General features: G+C 43.1%; 1 protein-coding gene across 3 annotated transcripts in view; it reads right to left on the minus strand.

The window, feature by feature from the left end:
* The window catches only part of TMEM268 (transmembrane protein 268), a 209,507-nt gene that overhangs the window by 32,309 nt on the left and 156,535 nt on the right, over positions 1-20,663 (minus strand). The window lies entirely within an intron of this gene.

Genomic DNA, 20,663 nt, shown 5'->3' on the forward strand with positions numbered 1-20,663 from the left:
TTTCCCCCTTCCTCCAAAATGAATGCTATCCTGTTTTTTTCCTCCACTCTTTTTTCCTTTCTTCGCTTTAATAAGCACAGTCCTCAAGCAACTCCTTCAAGTGATCATGCAAATGGCTTGTAGCAGAAGGATGACAGCAGGGGAATATATATGGTAGATCAGTTGGATTCATGATCTAATTCTTCATGCATTCATATATTGTGCCCCTTGTCATGTGCTTCTTGGTTTATTTCCCCACCCCTTGAATCTGGGCTGGCCTAGTTACATGCTTTGGCTAAGGAGATGTTAGCAAACAGGATCCGTCAGAAGCTTGAGAAAGGGCTTACGCATTTCAACTTGTTTCTGTAACATCTACTGTTGCCATGAGACCTGGTTTGAGCTAGCTTGCTGGAGGATGAAAATCATGTGGAGTGGAACTGAGCAGAGGCACTCAGCCTTGATCAACTAACAGTCGGCTTACTCCCGGACATGTGAGCAAGCTTATCCAAGATCAGCAGAGCTACTACCTGACTCACAGCTGACCGCAAATGCATGCACAAGCCCAGGCAAGATCAAGTCTAACCCAGATCGTTTGAATCCATTGACTCCTGAGCTAAAGAAATATTCAATGGTTGGTGGTTACACAGCATTTTTGTGGGAATAGAAGACTGATACAACACCCAACTAATACACAAATATTGGTCCATCTCAACTGGATAAAGATTTCTTGGTAGAGATAGGAAGAAAAATCCTAGGAAACCCTACCCCCAGAAGAAAAGACCAATAGGACATCATGACTTGGCCTTTAATTACCAACTCTGGCTTCATCTCTGACCACTTCCAGCATTTATCCTTACTCTCAGTGATACCAAACTCCCTAAATTTCCCTACCAGTATGCGCAGTCACTTTTGTATAGTGATTAAGCTTGTCAGGCTCTCATGTCAGACTGTGTGGGTTCAACTCACCACAACTGTCTTGGCAAATCACCTGATTAGCTCCTTCATATGTTAAAGGGTGACAATGATAGTACCTATCTCATAGAGTTGAGAGGTTCCCATGAGGTGTAAATTGCTTTGAACAGGGCCTGGTACATACAGTATTAGCTCAGTAAATGCTAACTAGTAGTTTTGGTAGTAGTAGTAGTAACAGTAGTAGTTGTAGTAGTACTAGCCGTGGTGGTGGTGGTATTCTCAGACTAACCTGTCTACCCAGAATGTTGAAAGAACTCTTCTTCACCTGGATAATTTCTGATCCTCCTTTAAGACTCTTGTTATCTCCTCCAAGGAGACTTTCTTGGCCCTAGCATGACCAGTCTTTGTGTCCTTCCTTTGCACTGTTAGGACTCAGTACTTTTCCCTTCCCCTCAGCCTTGGGACATGACTTTGAGATGATCTCTTTATGTAATTGCCTTTCCCTTTAGACCATAAGTTTCTTGAGGACAGAATGCCTACCTTGCTGTCCTCTGAGTAAACCAAACAGCAGCTTCAGAGCTATAGGCACTAAGCCTCTTAAGATCCAGATAAGATTGTCTTGAACCTCCATCACTAAAGCATGGGGACAATTCCCAGGAAAGTGGGAAATTGAAACCTCTTGCGTCCCAGCTTCTACCAACTGAGTCAATTCACTTTATACTTTGTCTTTGATCTAGTACATTGCTTTCTCTCTTCCTTAAAAGTTGGTGTAGATCTGGAACTTGACTAATCTTATTTGCAGTGCATGAACTCACTTGGTACAGAAAGCCGACTTTAGGAGAGGTTTATGGAGATTATGGGAGTGAAGACAGTATTACATTACAGCAGCCTAAGTGTGTTAGAATTCTATAGTGTGCAACCCTGATTTTCAAAAAAATTCCTCAGCTGCTGCTTCTCTCCCAACATCAGCCTTTATCCCTCTTTTCTCTTCTCACCCCTCAATGCCCAAATTCCTGCTGATTTCTTATACATAATCTTTTTGCTAACTTTTTTCCTTATCTCTAACTAGACCCTTCAGGGAGGGCTCACTCACAACCCCAGGTGATACTTCTTAAAGGGAGTACCTTCCCTATGGGGAATTTCAGGACTGGTTTTTAATGCTTTTACACTACTACCCAGCACAGCACCCAGCTCATGATCCCCGTAGGTATTAATTTAAGTCAAATTTTCAGGAGACATGTAGATAGATTTAGGTAAGAAGGGACTCATATAAGAGATATGAGACAGGCAATGAAGACCAAGCAATAGACTGAGAGTTTGCTTATGATTCTTATAAGCCTTAGTCTTATTAAGCTCTTCATCATCAAAAGGGAAGAAATGTCATGTATACCAAGTTACAGGCAATATAGAGCCATAGTTAAAAGCTCTCTTCAGAGTCTAGATGATCCAGGCTCAAATTCTGGCTCTCTAACTAACCATTACCATAACCAAATTATTTAACTTCTTTGAGCCCCAGTCTCTTTAGCCACAAATCTACAGTACATAGGTCATAGTCTCATTGGAAAGATTAAATGAGTATGTAAAATGTCTCCATAGCCCTAGACCACAATGTGTTGTGTGAGTAGTATCTCTCATCTAATGAGGACATGGGGTCTTCATACATAGGAATCCTGGGAAAGAAGGAAATCCCAAGAGATACAATAGAGAGGCTCTAAGGTATCCATTATACATAATCCATTAACTTCTCTCCTCTGCATCCAGATGGTGCTAATAATGAAGCACCCTTGGAAGAAATGAGACAATAGTTACTCAAATCATTTTCTGTGTTCCTTAGCTCAGATGAGGCTCCCAGTTGAGAAAGGCTGGAATAGAGAGAGGCAGGACTAAGGAGATTGATTCCTAGATACATGGTATAAGAAGGAGGGTTTCTTGGATATTTGAGGCCTGGGAGGAAAAGAATGATCTAGAACTTTAAATAGTAGAAGACCTTTGTGATCTCCTCACCTGACTCTCCTTTTTTTTTTTTAAGATTTTATTTATTTATTTGACAGAGAGACACAGCAAGAGAGGGAACACAAGCAGGGGGAGTGGGAGAGGGAGAAGCAGGCTTCCCACGGAGCAGGGAGCCTGACGTGGGGCTCAATCCCAGGACCCTGGGATCATGACCTGAGCTGAAGCAGATGCTTAATGACTGAGCCACCCAGGCACCCCTCACCTGACTCTCTTCTATGGTTTCTCGTCTCTCAGAAAATCACATCAAGGCCCCAGCTTCACGAAGGAACCCTCCCATGTAGACTTTTTTACCTTAATTCCAATTACAGTCATACATCACAGGTGGTAGGGATTGAAAGAAGGTGCTCATTATACAACTTTTCACTTGTGCTAATAACCAAACCATGCTTTCTAGAGAGTTTGGTGAATGCCATGTAAGTCCAAATATAAGGCAACCATATGTGTAGGGAGAGGCCCCATTTTTCCTAACAAAATACCAATAAAAAATATAATTTGGGCCAAGATGAATATATAACCTTTTAGGGATACACAAGAAAGACTTATAGTTCTGTTCACAATATTTATTATGATAATTAAGTTATACCAATACATCTAAAATAATCTCATATATAAAATTCCATTAATGTGGAAAGACTGCTTTCTCCCACATGCATCTTCAATATCAGTGTCTTTGTCATTACTAGAGCCTTTTTTCTGAGTTACCTAACTCAGTTTTCCAGAGCATATCATCTACACTTCTGCTTAAGGGCTTGAGTTAATCCATGAATCGTAGTCACACAGCAAATGTAACCTTAGCAACAGTACCCATTTTCCAAACATTCAAAGATTTTGTTTGCGTTGGTCTCCTGGTGTGTATCTGTGATACTCAAAGCATAATTACTTAGTTCTATTACTTTATGAGGCCATCTGTTAAAAGCTCATTTGCACTTTCACCCATCATTTACATTTGGAAAGCAGAATCCAAGAAAACTTTGAATCTGGGTTAGATTTGAATTAACTACATCAGATGAGCTCAGTAAGCATCTGAACTTTGCATTGTTTGAGGTCATTTCAGACTAATTGTCTTCCTCCACCATTATACTGGTGATGGAATAAAATACATTGTGAAAGCATCCCATAATCTGTGACACTCCACAAGGAGAGGAGCTGAGGATGAAGAAACCCTCTTTCCTTAGGGTAATCAGGGAGTGAGTGCGTAAAGACCTTGCCTTATATTGAGGCATACACAGTAACACTTTTTATAAAGTCTATTTCATCCTATGAATAGCACAAACACATTGTAATGTATTTTTGGTGTTATAAATTCTAAGTTATTAAATCTTTACATTTAAAATAATACAAATTCTGTATTTTTGTTTTTTAATCTTTACTTGAACAGTAAGTCCCCCAACATGTAAATAAAGCCTGCCCGCATCAGCCCCTCTCCCCATACACATCTCCATCTTTCTTGTCTTGCCTTTTTGCTTTCTCATTCACTCAAGCAACACTGAAATTTATTCGTTCACTCAAGCAACGCTTCATAAGCCACTGTACTCCTTAGTATCTTATTAGCTCACCAACCTCAAAAGACAGACTGACCTCGTGTGGCCACAAGTCAATGGCATGTAATGCAAATTCATTCTGTGATATTTATCATCTTCATTAAACTGAGTTATTTCTTGTTCTAATGTAAGTAGAGTTGAGTTGTTTCTCTTGCTTTCCAAACAGTGCTTAAATCAGTTTCCTTTATCAATCTCTTGACTTTTCAGATAGCTCTCAGCATGACCAAAAATGGAAAGGCTGGAATAAACCAAACATTGAAGGGAACTTCAGGACACTGGCCTGCCCTAGCAGAAAGTTTGTGCCAGGAAATGGTGAGGGAGAATGCGCAACAAAAGAACCTGACCGGATATTTGGACATTACTTTTGGGCAATGGGAAGCCTCTGAATATTTTTTAGCTGATAACAAACATTAAAAAAAAAATCTACAGGCCATTTAGTGTTGGTTAAGAACACAGTCTTTGGAATCAGAGAAAACATTACATTTAAATCTCGTTGCTTAATAACTATAGGATCTTAGACATCTCACTTCCCATAAACTTCTGTTATTTAGGTGAACATAATAATATGTTCTTCAGAGAGTCATTGAGTGAAATTTAAAAGACAATGAATATATAATGCTTAGCATAGAACCTGGCATGTAATAGGTGCTCAATAAATGGTAGCTGTCAAGTTGTATTACAAAGTCACGTTTTGGTAAAATTAATCTGTTAGAAGTGGGTATGCAGGGCGCCTGGGTGGCTCAGATGGTTAAGCGTCTGCCTTCGGCTCAGGTCATGATCCCAGGGTCCTGGGATCGAGTCCCACATCGGGCTCCCTGCTCCTTGGGAGCCTGCTTCTCCCTCTGCCTCTCTCTCTCTCTCTCTCTGTCTCTCATGAATAAATAAATAAAATCTTTAAAAAAAAAAAAAGAAGTGGGTATGCATGATGAATTAGAGGCAGGGAGATGATTATAATATACAGGAAGGTTGGGATAATGGCTTGGAATCCTACAAGATTTGGTGATTAAGAGGACAGCTGGGACAAAACGGAGGACAGACTAAAGATGACCAAGATAGTTAGCCAGCTAGCCATCTAAACCAGGGAATATTAGTGCCTTCCAGAATGTTGGGACAAAGAGAGGAAAAAGGATAAAAGCACTAAAGATAACCCAGAAAGCCCAGCTAACGAGCTAAACAAGGGAACTTCAGTGCTATTCTGAAGGAATGTCAGGACAGGGAAAAGAAAAGGATACATTTGCTTTTAGACACACTGAGTTTAAAATCATATGGTGGCACAGCTAAGGACATGTTCACTAGGAAGTTGAAAACATGAAACTCTCAGGAGATAAGTCACAGTAAGAAAAAGAGACTTTGGAAAGTCTTCCGTTGTCCACAAGGAGTGGGGGGTGGGGGAGGACGCCTGAACCACGTCACATCAAGTCCATGGAGAAGGCACTCTTACACACTGATTTTATTCTGATTTTATTTCCTTCCCTGCTCAACTCAAAGCTCCAAGAGAGCAGAGAGCCTGGGAACAGGAATGCTTAACAATGAATTTCCAAAGCCAAGCTCAGGGTCAGGCACAGAGTAGGCTCTCCCAGAATATTGTTCTTCTAATCCATCATGCTTGAGATAATGAGAGATCACAGCAAGTTTGAGTTTGATACTAAGCATTTTATATTCATTGTCTTTAAAATCCACTCAACAACACTGTGAGCTGTATATCATTATGTTATTATGTTCGGTCTAAATGACAACAGCTTACATCGAAAGAGATGCCCAAGATTTTGTAGTTATTGAGTAATGAACTTGCTGTGGTTAATCTGATTGTAACCACTTTGGAAGCTCTAATCATTCCCTCCTATGTGTTTGGTTCATGCAAGCTAGCAAAATAAATTACTAGTAGGAAACATCTTTCAAAACAGAGTTTTGTCAGGCAGCAGAATTGTAGAATGGTAAGCCCACCTGCGATGCAGAAAAGATGAAGCTGCTTATGGGCAGGGCTTTCAAAGGAGAGGGGGTAGATGCAGTCAAAAACAATGCAAAGGTCAAGAATTCTGGAGGACAGGAGGGTGTGTGATTCCAGCAAATGGAAACAGCACCATTTGCCTGAATGACCAAAACAGGACCATCTTTGGGGGGGAGCTCTGTAGAAAAGGATCTAGCCATGTCCCTGATGGGAGTGGGGGGAAGGCAGCCCGAGTTGGTAGACCAGTTTGGCTCAGACTGCACCTGCTTGTGCAGCCCCTCCCTGCCAGGTTGGGACTCTCCTTGCTCACACCTCACCAGCTCTGCTGGATACTTTCCTCTGTTTCATTTCTAGACTCCCAGCCTGCCATGACCCAGTGCTCATGCCACTCTCATCATCCAACTGGAATGAATGCCATCCTCCAGGCATGGTTTTCAAGTGGAATAAGTACTCACCTCTCTTTACAAACAGCAAGAGGGAGAGAGAAGGCAGCCACGGAAAGCCCCAAATTCAGATAACTGAAAACCAACCACATTTGAATAAGGCTATGATCAGACAGGCTTTTCAAGACAGTTCTACCACCATCATGACAGAAGGAATAACTCTAGCTGGCCTAAGGAAATCAACACTACAAAGATCAAAACGACTGCACCTCTTCTACCTGCCAAAGAGTTCAACTGTCTGTTTCCAAGTCAAAGTAGAGGCTTCAGGAAATATCCCCCTTAGGCAACCTGAGTGTGGCTATAGTAGAGCATTCAGAATCATCTAACCTTGCCCTTGAAGAAGCAAAAACAAAACAAAACAAAAATCCACAATTACTAGCTTTGCTTCCCATCCCCCAAAAGGAGGATGGAATAATAACAAATCTGATACCTCCCCTCTAACATCGAAATCCATCCCACAGGGTGTGGAATGGACCTACTCTTGTGACTGGCTGCAGAGGTAACTGCCAAAAATGGGGATTTGAACAACAAACCCAAATAGGAAACCACAATTTGAGGAAACCATGTACATACCTTTCTCCTAGTCCTCTTGCCCCTGGAAGGAGGAACAATCTGTGGACAGTGTCCAGGGCTATTTTTCCTTCTCTGAAGCGGTTGGTGACCAATCTTGTTTTACACGAAGGAAGAGGTACTTTTGCTAACTCCAGAAGCAGAGATTGCCAAGCCTGGGCAAGGCCTGCTGATGCAGGAGAGTGCATGATTATCAGCATAATAACCTCAGAATATGCTCTGGGGATGCACTGGAAAAGTGCCTTTATCAGTATCTCACCAGGCCTAAAGTTGACCCCTTGCTGGTCCCAAAGCTCCTCGAAAGCAGGGATTTTATCTGCCTTGTCCACTGCTGGACCCCAAGCCCCTGAGATAGTACCTGGCATACAATATGCACTCAGAAAAAAAAAAAAAAATCAGTTGAATGAATGAATAGATGCCTCGAGTTTGGTTTCTATTTGGAATTAGTGATTACTTTAAGCAAAAGACACCTGGCATATCACTGGTCCACACCAACAAAAGAGCTTCTGGAGGTGAGAACAGATGTGCAGGATGGTCCACAGAGTTCCAGTGACTTCCCTTTCCACTAGCATTTCAGAAAAAGCACCGATTTGGGATCAGACAGACCTGGACTCAAAGCCTGGCCCTACCACTTTTTCTCTCTAAATTTGGGCAAGTCATTCCACTTCCCTGAGTTTTGGGTTTCCATCTGTCAAATGGGGACAGTAATACTTACTTTGTATAGCTTTTGTGAGAATGAAACAGAATAGGGCATGTCAAATGTCTAATACAGTACCAAGCCCATAATAGGCATTAAATGTTATATAGCATTGCTAGTGTGATCATCACCACCAAGGACAAATAGTGAGTGACTTCCCAATGTCCGTTGTCTCCATCCCTTTCTAGACACCATTCTCCCTCTGCCCAAGTTCATGCCGGCAAGAAGGAAGACCATGCTGGGCATTCAGTATTCTAGAGGTCCAATCTCCACAAACCTTTATCTAAGCCAGTGCTAGGCTGCTAAATGGTAAAGGGAAGGAAAAAAGAGCCTTGATTTTTAGCTTTTGCTAATTTCTGCGGTGTAAATAATCCCCCTGTGGCCAATTTCAAGCTGCCAATACGATGTCACTGAACACAGAGAAAGTAAGAGACAAGTAATAACACATCATCACATGGTTCCGATACAATAGCTGTAAATAATATCAATACAATAGATGTAAATAGTAAGGAAATGATAGTTATAGTAAAATGTAGTAAAATAATTAAAAAGTGATGTCTTGAATATTCCCTACCTTTGCTTTCATCATAATTCATTTGACTATAAGTTTATATAATGTCCAACATTATATGGTGGCTATGTTTCATAACCAGCTTGCAAAATTCTTGAAAATTTAACAAACAAGCCAGTATGAGCTGGTTCCAGCACACCGCTGATTCTAGCTATATCTGCCCGAGTATCAGTGTCATCAGAATGGATTTGGGCATCTGCAGTAAGCTTGGACACTCAAAAACTCCAATGACTTAGAACGGGACTTCTCTAGAATTCAAGAAAAGTTTCAGGGAAATAAATTCTCCTTGGACCTCCTCTAAAAACACCTCCAGGAGAAAGTATCCCTCCTTTGGGGTCCTTCAATGAGGAGATCATTCAGTTCCCCATGTTCAGTGTAAGTCAGGACACAGGAATACTAGACAGTTAACCTGTCAAGTTGGAGTGATGGAACGATGTTTGGAGGAAAGGGCACAGGCCATCACCTGCCTCTGCTGCCATGTGACTGTGTAGCTTTGAGCAAGAGACTTCATCTCCCATAGCCTTGTTTTCATCATCTGCAGAATGGGGACAGCACCTACCTATACATGTGGCTGATGAGATCATGTATTCCAATTGGCCTTGTGAACTGTGAAGCATCATAAAAATGTAAGGCATTGCTTCTATGTGGAGAATGATACAGAAACCTAGAGTCAGAAAGAGGTGGGTGGGGAAGGCAGGAGGAAGGAGGCAGCCAATTTCAAGAAGAAGATGGAAGAAACCAGGAAGAAGAGTTTTGGAGTAGGAGGAGGATAAGGGAAGTGGGCAAGAGAGGACAGTGAGCAGCCCATTGCGTTTGGAGGCATTGCCTCAATGTTTGTGCAGCCCTCTAGTCACACTCACTACAGCCGGTTCTTCCTTATTTCTTAACAGTTCCTGTGTCACCCTAGGACAAGGCTTTTACATCAACCCTCCCACCAAGAATAGATTCTGACTTTCTCAGCCTATATCCTGTGCCCTTCCCGCCCATAGGGACTCCTCATCACGAATGGCCTTAGAATTCTCTGGCTTCCAGAGCTCTGTTTTGACCAAAAAAAAAAAATCCTTTTTGAACTCAACCATCTTTCTGTCTCCATCTGGCATGGGGCTTGAAATACTGCTGAGCCTTAAATGAGAAAAAATGAAAATCAATTTTAATCAAGGCAATGGCTTGCTTCTATAATGCCTGCATTAATCAGGCTTTTTTTTTTTTTTTTTTTTTTGTGCAAGGATTCTTATGATGGTTTCTTTCAAAGACTACCTTCTCTGGCCAAGGAGGGATAGAAATGAGACAGATAGGATGATGTTTGGTGCTGAGACTTTTCGGGAATGGGACAGGCTATTCAGGAAGTGAAGGTCTTCTCATTACAGGAGGGACCCAGAAGAGACTGGACAGTCTTTTAGTGAGCATGTTGCAGAGGTGTTGAAAGCACCCAACACACTGGCTTCTCAAGGTTCTTCCAATCCTGAGACTGTCTTGCCACCATTCACATATGCCCTTCCTCAGGTCCCATCCTTCAAGCTTCACAGCAGAGTTTTTTCACCCTTTGGCAAGGCTGTTGTTAACCCTTCCCCACCCAACACACCCAGCCAATAAAATTGTAGGGAGTCTACGAAATGGTATTCCTCATGAGGCCACTTCTTTCCCAGGGCGTCCCCAAATCCCACCATAGTTATATTCCTTAGTAGTCTTTGAGACCACCATAGAAACTTGGGTTCAGAAATATTTAAATTTATAGATAGGGAATCTGAGGCCCTGAGGATCACCTCTTACTTTTATTTGTATCTGTCCCTTTATCCTATCTTGCTGGCTGTCTTAATCATCTCTCAGCTGGACAAGTGTACTAGCCTTCCACTGGAGACCCTACTACCAGCCTCTCTTACCTCCAACTCATCCCCTGCACAGCTCTGGAATGATTGTTCTGAAATGCAAAAGTGACCATATTCTTCCTCTGCCTACAATTTTTCCATGGCTTATCATTGTCCACAGGTATGAAAATCTCAGTGAGCCTGGTTTACTGGGTCTTTATGATCTGTGCCTTCCTTTCCTCCCTGCTTTCTTCTCCATATAGCCTATGTATAAATCACAGTTCATTGACCAAAGACACCATGCAACCTCATGCTTCCATGCTTTGTGCAAGTTATTCTCTCCTTTGAGAACGGTGTCACTTGACCCATCATCACTCCTACTCCACCTAGTAAAGACCTCTTCTCCTCTTAATGCCCATCCCAAACACCACCTCCCCTTGAATACCTTCCCAGAGCCACTCCAGCAGATTCAAATCTCTCTCCCTTAGGCATTCCCATAGAATCTGGTACACCCTTCATCTCAGCAATCATAATCTCATCTTTCATTCATCACTGTTACCTATCTGCATCTCCCAGAGCTGTGCAGGCTGAGTTATATTCATCCCTATCCCCCAGGGGCATTAAACAATGCATAGATCTTTTAGAAATGACTTGTCCAAGGTCACCACACTGAAAGGTCAAGTGTGAACTAGTTCCTAATAAACTCATTTCCTCTCTTGCTTTCCCTCAATCCCTCAGATCTGATTGTTTTGTTTACCTTTCCTCATTTTCCTTGCCACCCTTTTGTAACACAGAACCAACCTGAACAACCCTAATTTTTACCTTAAACTTCATTGATTGGGTCATCCAAAGCAGCACCACTAACATCTGTGCTGCTCTCTGTGCCTCTCCATCCGGTTATCAACTATGATCCAAAACAAACATTTCTGGAGATTTTCCCAGAGAGAGATTTCGAAGAAAGGAAAAAGTTGGAAGCCAATATTTTTCCAAAATACTTTCATATTCATTATTTAATTCAACCCTCTTTACATCCACTCATCCCACTTCATTTTCCAGATGAGTCAGTAATTCAGAGAGAATGGGCGACTTGCCCAAAGTTGCATAGCTGGTCATAAGTAAGACTACAGATGGCTTCAGGGTCTCCCAGCACGAGTCCCCAAGGTTCTTGTCCATTGTCTAAGAACATTCAACTCATTCATTCATTCATTCATTCATTCATTCATTCATTCATTCAGTTCCTACCATAAACAGGGCACTATTCTAGGTACTAAGGATACAGCAGTAAAAAAACAAATCTCTGTCCTCATGACGCTTACATTGTAGTCCCTCGTCTTATTTTTTATGAATCCCTCTGAATGACAGGAAAGGCTTATTTTTCAAAGAAGCCATGAGCAAAAGGAAACACAATGAATATAGAATCAGGAAAACAGAAGAGAATTTGACTCCAACTATTGTTCTAGGCCACACAACATATGCTGTTGATTTATAAGGCAAGATTCTGTTTCCAAAGAATTCCTCCAAGGAAGACATAAGTAGCTGGTTTGGCACAACTTTGGGGAAAAAAGAGACAGAATCTGGCTATAAAACTCCACGTGGTAAAAGTCAAGGTATGCAAGGTATGCAACGTAAAAATAACCCAAACTCTTTTTCCTCCCAAACCTCCCAAATTCAGTGCATTCCTGATTTAGGAATGCACTGAATTTCAGTCCAAAAAGAACACAAACATGAATGGATTACTGTGCAGGTGCTTTTTCCCCTTGATTGCTTTAGTTTCTTTCATTCTCTCGTTGGTTCAGCTCCTGCCAATCACTGAGGGGTAAGAGAATAGGGCTAGATTCAGTTGTGACTAACCACACCAAGTCAGTCTTTGTCAACCAAAAGCTATGGTTATACCAGGTTATAGAAAAATCCTACTAGATAATATAGAATACCTGCTGCTGAGTCCCTGTCATGTCAAAATAGGCAGTCCTTCCCTTTCCCTGGGCCTGTTTCTCTTGCTGAGAATAGCTAGACATCAGTCCAAGAGGGCTCTAGGGACTCTGATAGGTTAAATACTCCTGGACCCCACATTCGCTTATTCAACAGGGATTCATTTTACACTGTTGATCACCTGGCACTGTGCCAAGTGATCAGGAAACTGAGGCAGACCCAGTCCCTATATACACAGGTTGATTCTTACGTATTTCTCTTTGAAGCTTGCATTTCTCCCTTATGCATTTCTCTCATGGGTTGTTCATTCTGTTCCTTAATGCAACAACTATTTATTAATCCCTTCTGTACAAAGCATGGCCCTAGTGTACTGGGAGTTCAAAACTGAGTCTGTTATGAGGCTTCTTTCCAAGATGCTCAGAGTAGTAGGAGAACATACGTACACACCCAGTTCATAACAACTAGGGTAGAAAGGGATAAATGGATCAAAGAGACACAGCGAAAATGTCTTGGGAGATCAGATCAGAGGAGAGCAACTTATGGGTCCACTGTGATTTAGCAAACATCTACTTAGCCTAAACTCAGCAGTGCTAAGTGCTTTTATAGACATGGCCTCTTTGGATCTTCACAACAACCACATTGCTGTCCCCAGGTTGCCAATAAGGAAACTGAGGCTCAGAAAGCTCAGAGAGCTTCAGTGTAACTTGGTCAAGATCAGAGAGCTACAAGTGCTGGGATTCACACCCAAGTCTGTCTGCCTCCATCACCCCTGCTTTTATGCCTGTGAAGTTTCCTGTTTTATCACCAGGCACTTATTAGGGCCTACAGTTTAAGCACCATGTTGAGCTCTTGAGATAAAGAATGAAGAGGAAATTGACTTCCAGTCTCATCAGTTCGGTCTGAAAAAAATGTGACTCTGACCCAGCCAAACTTTTCACACTGGCAGGCTTTGGAATGAAGAAATTCCAATCAGATGAAGACAGGGTTGCGCTAAGCAAAGGAACATGAAAGATTAAAGGACACAGAGGGTCCAGAAAACTGTAATTCACAAGGGGGACCCAAGGAAGAGAGGTTAGCTGGGTGCTTTGGAAGCAAGCCATGCACAGCTTTAATTAGATCTCACTGAAATTTGGCTGAAGGCTAATCTGAAGTCCCTGAGGCCATATTGGGTGACAAGGAAGAGAGATGAAATATGAGTCTGAATTAGAAATTCAGGGGGGATAAGCAAGAATTGACTCTAGTATCCTCAAGGCTGACTCGAACTCAGATGGTCCTCCAGGCACCAACCTCCAAGACAGGAAAAGATCTACTGATTAAGATGAAAATTTGGTTTATTTTAGTCTCAAAAGGTGAAAAGCATTCCAAGGGGGAAGACTTGGGGCATCTGAGAGTTTCTGAAGCTCATTTGTGGCTTGGAGTAACAGAGGGGTGAACATAGCCAAGGGGGCAAGAGCTCTATCACGGCATGAATGCAAATCTTGACTGTGCCTTTCCTCACTGTTGAGCTCCACAGTGTCCTTCATCTCTCTCTGCCTTGATTTCTTAGGTGCAAATGAGGGGGGTGGAATATTGACCTCTTTCACATAGCTTTTGCAAAAGTAAGTGAAACTGTGGGTGCCTGGGTGGCTCAGTCATTAAGCGTCTGCCTTTGGCTCAGGTCATGATCCCAGGGTCCTGGGATCGAGCCCCGCATCGGGCTCCCTGCTCAGTGGGGAGTCTGCTTCTCCCTCTGCCCCTCTTCCCTGTTTGTGCTCTCTCTATCTCTCTCTCACACACACACTATCCCTCTCTCAAATAAATAAATAAAATCTTAAAAAAAAAAAAAAAAAGCAAGTGAAATTGTGTATGTGAGCTGATTTGCCCACACCCCGTTAGCACTTAATAAATGGTAGCTAACATTCAACTAACATGAGCAACTTGTGTGAAGAGGAAGACTGAGCAACTATTAGACACTCAGTGAGTACCAGGTGCTGAGCAGGCATTATTTTATTTAATCCTCACAATGGTTCTTCCAAGGAGGTACTAGCATCCTAATTTAGCATCCTAAGAAACTGAAATTGAGGTTATGTTATGCCTAATCTTTTTTTTTTTCCCAATGTCACTTGAGTCATTCATAATCTGGAGCCTCATTGCCTTGGGTTCAACTCCTAACTCTGCTACTTTAACTTTTGTTACTTAATGTAACTTTCTGTGTCTTCAGCTGAAACTCCGTTTTCCCACATAAACTGTTGACCCTTCTTCCCCCAGTTGTGTAAAGAATTGATGAGATGACACAGGTAATTTGACACCAGCCCCCGCCGACCATTCAGAAATGATGTTGCCCTGGTGGTGAATTTGCAGGGTTATAAAGTGGTGGAGCTGGAGTTTGGACCTATGTCCAAAGCTCAGGTTCTTTCCTCTAAATCACATGATGGGGAAGCAACCCCAGTGTGCAACTCTGTACCCAATGGTAAGCTACATGACCTCCAAAGATGGGGAATTTCCCAAAAGGATCTAGCCACTCCTAAAATCTTTCTAAACCTATCTCAGTGCTTCAAATTCCTACTATTAGTTTCATTTCATTGGGGCAGAGCTCAATGAAAAGCCAAATGTTTCCCTTGAGAGGGAAAGTAAACATATTAGTTCTTGCTAATGTGTTATGGACCTCCTTTTGCATTTGATGGCTATCAGCAAGCTAAAAGCAGGATACAGGAAGTAGAAAACAAAGACATACGTTTCAACAAAATAAACAGAAACATCAGGAAAAGCCTACAATAAAGACTTCCACCACAGGTTGAACAGACACGGCTCCCAGAGTGAGGCAGAACAGAGCAGGAGAGAGAATAGCAGACTTCTAATCAAGAGACATGGGATATAACTGAAACTGATAAATAAGTTCTGGAGATATACTATACAGCATAGTGCCTATAGCTAGCAACACTGTGTTGTATACTTTAAATTTGCAAAGAGGGTAGATCTTATGCTAAGTGTTCTTAACATTATTATTACTGTGGTTATAATTATAATAATAAAGGGGATGGAAGGAAACTTTGGGAAGTTTTTGTGGCCTTGTTGGTGGTGATGATTTCTCAGCCCCAAACTCGAGCTGTATACATGAAATATGTAGTTTTTCACATGTCAATCATACTTCAATAAAGATTTTATTTTACTTATTTTAGAGAGAGAGGGGCGAGAGGCAGAGGTGAGCAGGGAGAGGAACAGAGGGAAACGAAGAAGGTAAGCAACTCCCCACTGTGCACAGAGCCGGACACAAGACTCGATCCCATGACCCTGAAGTCATGACCTGAGCTGAAACCAAGAGTCGGATGCTTAACCGACTGAGTCACCCAGGCATCCCCGTTTTTAAAAATAAAGAAACTTGGGTCAATAAGGGCTCTTACTCTAACTTACTGGGTGATCTTAGCTAAATCTGTTCCCTCTTCCAGGTCTCAGTTTCCCCCTCTGTAACAAAGGGCTCAGATCAAATATTTCTAAGAACTTTCCAGCACTGACAGTCTAAGTTACTGGAGAGCAGCTGAGAGGAGACTGAATGAGGTAGGTCCTCCCTGGGGCATCTTGAGAAGCTCTAAGGAGAGAGCTGGGTTGGCCTGTGGAAACAGGTCTTCCTGAGCAAGCACGGGCCTGAATCTCATTGCCTGACTATAGATACTAGGCCATCAATCCCCATCCCATTTCCTGGACCACTCCTAAGACCAAAACTGAACTTAGAAGCATCCAAAACATTTTGGGCTTGCATTATTCTATTACTTTGAATGAGAAGAGAGGTCAAGCTGATTCCCCAAAGTCAAATATCCTGAAATTGAATTCAAAGAGAACTTACAAAAAAAAAAAGTCTTTTGTCAATTGAAGAGTTGGAGATGAACTTCAAACCTACCCTTCATCCAGTGCTCCTTTGGCTTTACAAGATAGACTCCAGTTCGGATTCCTCTGAAGCAGTGGTTCTCCACCTGGGCCAACTGTGTCCCAACAGGGGACATCTGGCAATGTCTGGAGACATTTTGGTTGTCAGAGTTGAGGTGAGAGGAGTACTGCTCACATCTGAGGGGAGTGGAAGCCAGGCGTACTGCTAAACGCCCCAAAATGTGCAGAGTAACGCCCACAACAAAGATGTCCCTGGACCCAAACACCAATAATGCCATGGTGGAGAAATCCTGCTCTAGACAACACCAAAAGCTCATCTGGCTTTTCAAGTAACATCATCAGGAAGGCTTCTTAATAAATTCTCTAATGGCTAAGCTAAAAGTGACGTACGTGCAGGTCATACGGCTCCTGGTTCTTTGACTCTCTTCATCTGACATTAATATCACAAACAACAACGTAGGCTCCTTGGCAGGTACAAAGATGGTCTTTTCTCTCTCTTAATGTCAAAGAAAAAGTTACCTTGAGTCACATTTCTACCAAACCAGATCATCTTTCTGTTGAATTCCTGGAGATTCAAGATGGAAAGATGGGCCCCGAGCCAGTTTCAGGACTGGCCATGGACTGTTCATATGTCAGTTTCTCCAAGTCACTACCTTGGTTTCTTCCCACTTTCTCACACCTACTCTCTGATTGAGGCAACACAGCGTATCATTCATTGGTGCTACAAACACCTAGTGTAACAAGGTCCATGCTGGGCACTGACTGGAGGTCGCAGAAAAAGGCACATTTGCTGCCCTAAAAAAAAAAAAAAATCACCATCTGGCGGAGGAAGCAGACCTGTCCACAGATGCTCACAACACAGGAGAGTAATTGCCTTAGTGGGGAAGTTCCAGAAGGTGCTTGACCAGGGTTAGGGATGAGAGAATATTCCCAGGTGGGGAGTGAACTCTAGGCCGAAGCTTGCTGTAGTTACCCAGGCCAAAGCAAAAGTGGCCAGTGTTCTGGACCAGATGAAAACATATTCAGATGGCTAAGAGAAGGGAGAGCATGGTGAGTGCCTTCCAGAAATTCTAAGTGGTTCAGTATGGCCAAAACTGGGAAAAAGAAGGGAAGAGAGGCCCAAGGTGAGGATGAAGAGAAGCTGGAGCCCAGATGAGAAACATTCCATTGCCAATTAAGGAATGGGGCTTTCTCCTGGGAGGGAGGCAGTAGAGACGCAGTCAGAGGCACAGCTGAGAAGGATCATTCTGGCCACCTGTCTGGATGGATTGTGAAGGTCAAGAGTGGAAGCAGAGAGCATCTTTCAGCACCCAGGGGAAAAGTATGGTGACTGGCCCAGGGCAAGGCAGAGGGAGGGAGAGACAGGAACAAATGCATGACAAGCGTAATGGGGGGCTCCTGGCTGCCACTTGGCTGTGGGAAGTGAGGAGGGAAGAGTCAAGAATGACTCCCAGAGACCTAGCTTGGGTGACTGGGCTCACTGAGAAAGGGGGAGCAGCGTGGAGCCAATTAGGGGCAACATGACTGTTTCAGATCTGGTTGTGCTGACTATGGATTTTCCCACAAACCACTCTCTCTGCTGGTCTGGAGCTTAAAAGAAAGCCCCAGACACCCAGGACAATGTGGGACAGGGATGAGGTGATACACTGTGGCATGAGGTTTCCATCCACCCCAGGAGCACTACGCCACACCCAGGGCTGCGGGGAAGGAATGAAAGACATGTCAGCCATGTTCTTCATGTTGTCCGGTGCGTTATTTAGCCGGAGAAGGACCTGGAGTGCCAGGCGTCTCTCTACCTCATTTTGTCCTCTGACAACTTGCAAGGTTGGTATTACCCTCAATTTAACGATGCAGAAATGATGCTCAGGAGGACATGGTGACCGGCTCATCATTGTGGAGTTGACATTCCAAACAGGTCTGCTTGTGTCCGAGTCCTGTGTTCTCATTAAATCAACCATATCGTTTGCTCTTCAAAAGATCCCCTTGTATTTAGAAACCTTTAAAGTGGTGAGGCATTACAGGCTCTGATGTTGGGAAAACATGGGTTCAAATCCCAGCTTCATCATGTATTAGTAAGTCAACATCCCCATTTGAGAAGCAGAAGACATTCATATCTATTAGATCCTTATTGGATGAGGATCCGTTAAGATTCCAATATGGGAATCTCTTAGCATAAAAAAGTACTCAATAAATGTGACCATCATTATTATTATGCTTAAGTACTCTTAGGTCAATGGTGCTTACCCAGGGTGATTTTGCTCCCCCCACCCCCAGGACATCTGGCAATGTCTGGAAGTATTTTGGATTGTCACAACTTGGGGGAGAGGTGCTCCTGGCATCTAGTGGGTAGAGGTCAGGGTAGCTGCTAAACATCCTACAATGCACAGGACAACAAAGACTCACCTGCCTATAACATCAATAATGCTAAGGTTGAGAAATCCTGCTTTAATTTAATACAAATTACCTAAAGTGGGGTGGGACGAAATACATTCAATTATAAACGATCTAACTCACTTACCCATTTCACTGAAGTAAAAATGAAAACCAGAGGGGAAAGGGACTCATGTCCTAGAGAGGGGTTGGATGGAGAGGTAGAGGGTACTGTTGACAGAGCTGGTTGTCTAGAAGCTTCACTGCGAGAATGTCCCCATACCTTTCATCCTGTTTTAGGACAGTGTCGGGGGCAATTCCTTTCTGGCCTCTTCAAAAGGAGGGAGGATTGTCCAGTGGGGCCTCGGTTGAGGGCATCCTAGCTCAGTCACTCTGGTGACCACACCCCAATCCAGCAGTGTGTGGCCCATTTAAAGGGAGGGATCAGGAATATCTGTTGCACAACATGGCCAGCACGTTATGAGCCTTGCGTCATTGACTCTGCACAACACGTGGTCATATTGTTGTCATCCCACTGAGGCTGATGAGGACACCGAGGCCGAAGGAGACAACATGGCTCACCCATGGTTACACAACCGAGGGATGCTGTGGGGACTGGCAGCTGGGCAGTGGGGCTCCCGGATCCACACTGACCCATCTCTCAAGACTGTCACCAGCAAGACCCTGGTCTGGACCTCTAAACTCGCCATCTCCTCCACATTTAAGGGAAGCTGAGTGAGCTTCTTCCAAATGAGTGTCACTAAAATCCCACTCAGCCAGGATCACCAGAAAGCACATTTCACTGGAATAGCCCCCTCTTTTGATACACAAACAAGAACCATGGATCAGGGTGGGTTCTCAGCCCACTTTGTTCTTCCAAAGATCCGAGAGGCGGTGTGAAGAGCCTGAAATCACATAGCAAGATTGTGGCTGGTCTCCTGACTCCTGTCTGTTTCATATTTGCAAACAGAAAAGCAAAAGGAAAAACACCAACTCTGAAAGTTGCCTTCTCCAGGATGGGCAGAGACCTAACCTCTGGGCAGTTTCCTTCTGAGGCAAAGATATTTGCATGAAGTGATTCCCCAAAAGACCTTGGAGAATAGATGTTCTTATCTCCTTCCTCTGCCAGCTAGAGCAAATGAGACTCTGGATTGTTAAAATAGCAACTTAAAAGGGGTAAGTAAAACTGCAGAATGAAAAAGAAAAGCTATTTGCAGATTCCAAGCCCAAACATCAGTTTCAATTCTGCAAATTTTCAAGCCAGGACCTAAAGATCCACTTTCCTTTTTAAAGAAGGAAAGGGACACTTAACTGGTTCCCCAATATCCCTTTCGTAGCAGCCACTTCTCAGCGAGAATGACATTGATTCATTCATTATTCCACAGCTCCCTTCATCCCCAAAGATATTTTGAGGAACAATCAAAAGTACAACAATATTGGGGTTGGGTGGGGGAGGAGGAGATCAGAGTCATGGGCAAATGAGAGTCAGATAAGAAGATGAGCCAGGGAATATCAGTAAGCAGCAATGAGCAGTTCTTATAATGAGCTTCCTGGTTGCCAAGCCAATGACGAAAATCAATCCATGATCATGCTCACCATGCCCATAAGAGAAAAATAAGATTAGTTGTTCAGGAGAAAAACAGATTTTTCCTGACATGATGAAAGATAAACCTCTGTTGTTTAAGACTCTGAGATTTGGGAAGGTTGTCTGTTGTAGCAACTAGCATGACTTACTGACAAATCCCCATCCCTCCACCAGCACCCCCAGCCACCCGCTTCCCTTTGCAGGCACTCACCTAATGTCAAAAGAAGGAATAAGCACCAACTCGGTGTCAGGCTTTCTGATTTCCAGGTGATGTCCTGTAATCTTACTACTAGGTCAGGATGTTAACACCTTCTATTCCTTAGAACAGAGTTTCTCAAGCTTGGTCACACTGACATTTGAGAATGGGCAATCCTTTGTTGCAGGGAACTGTCCTGTGCATTGTAGGATGTTTAGCAGCATCTCTGGCCCCCCACGAGGT

The sequence above is a fragment of the Mirounga leonina genome, unplaced genomic scaffold, assembly GCF_011800145.1.
Source record: "Mirounga leonina isolate KUSES-001 unplaced genomic scaffold, KU_Mleo_1.0 Mir_170, whole genome shotgun sequence".
NCBI classification, from domain to species: domain Eukaryota; kingdom Metazoa; phylum Chordata; class Mammalia; order Carnivora; family Phocidae; genus Mirounga; species Mirounga leonina.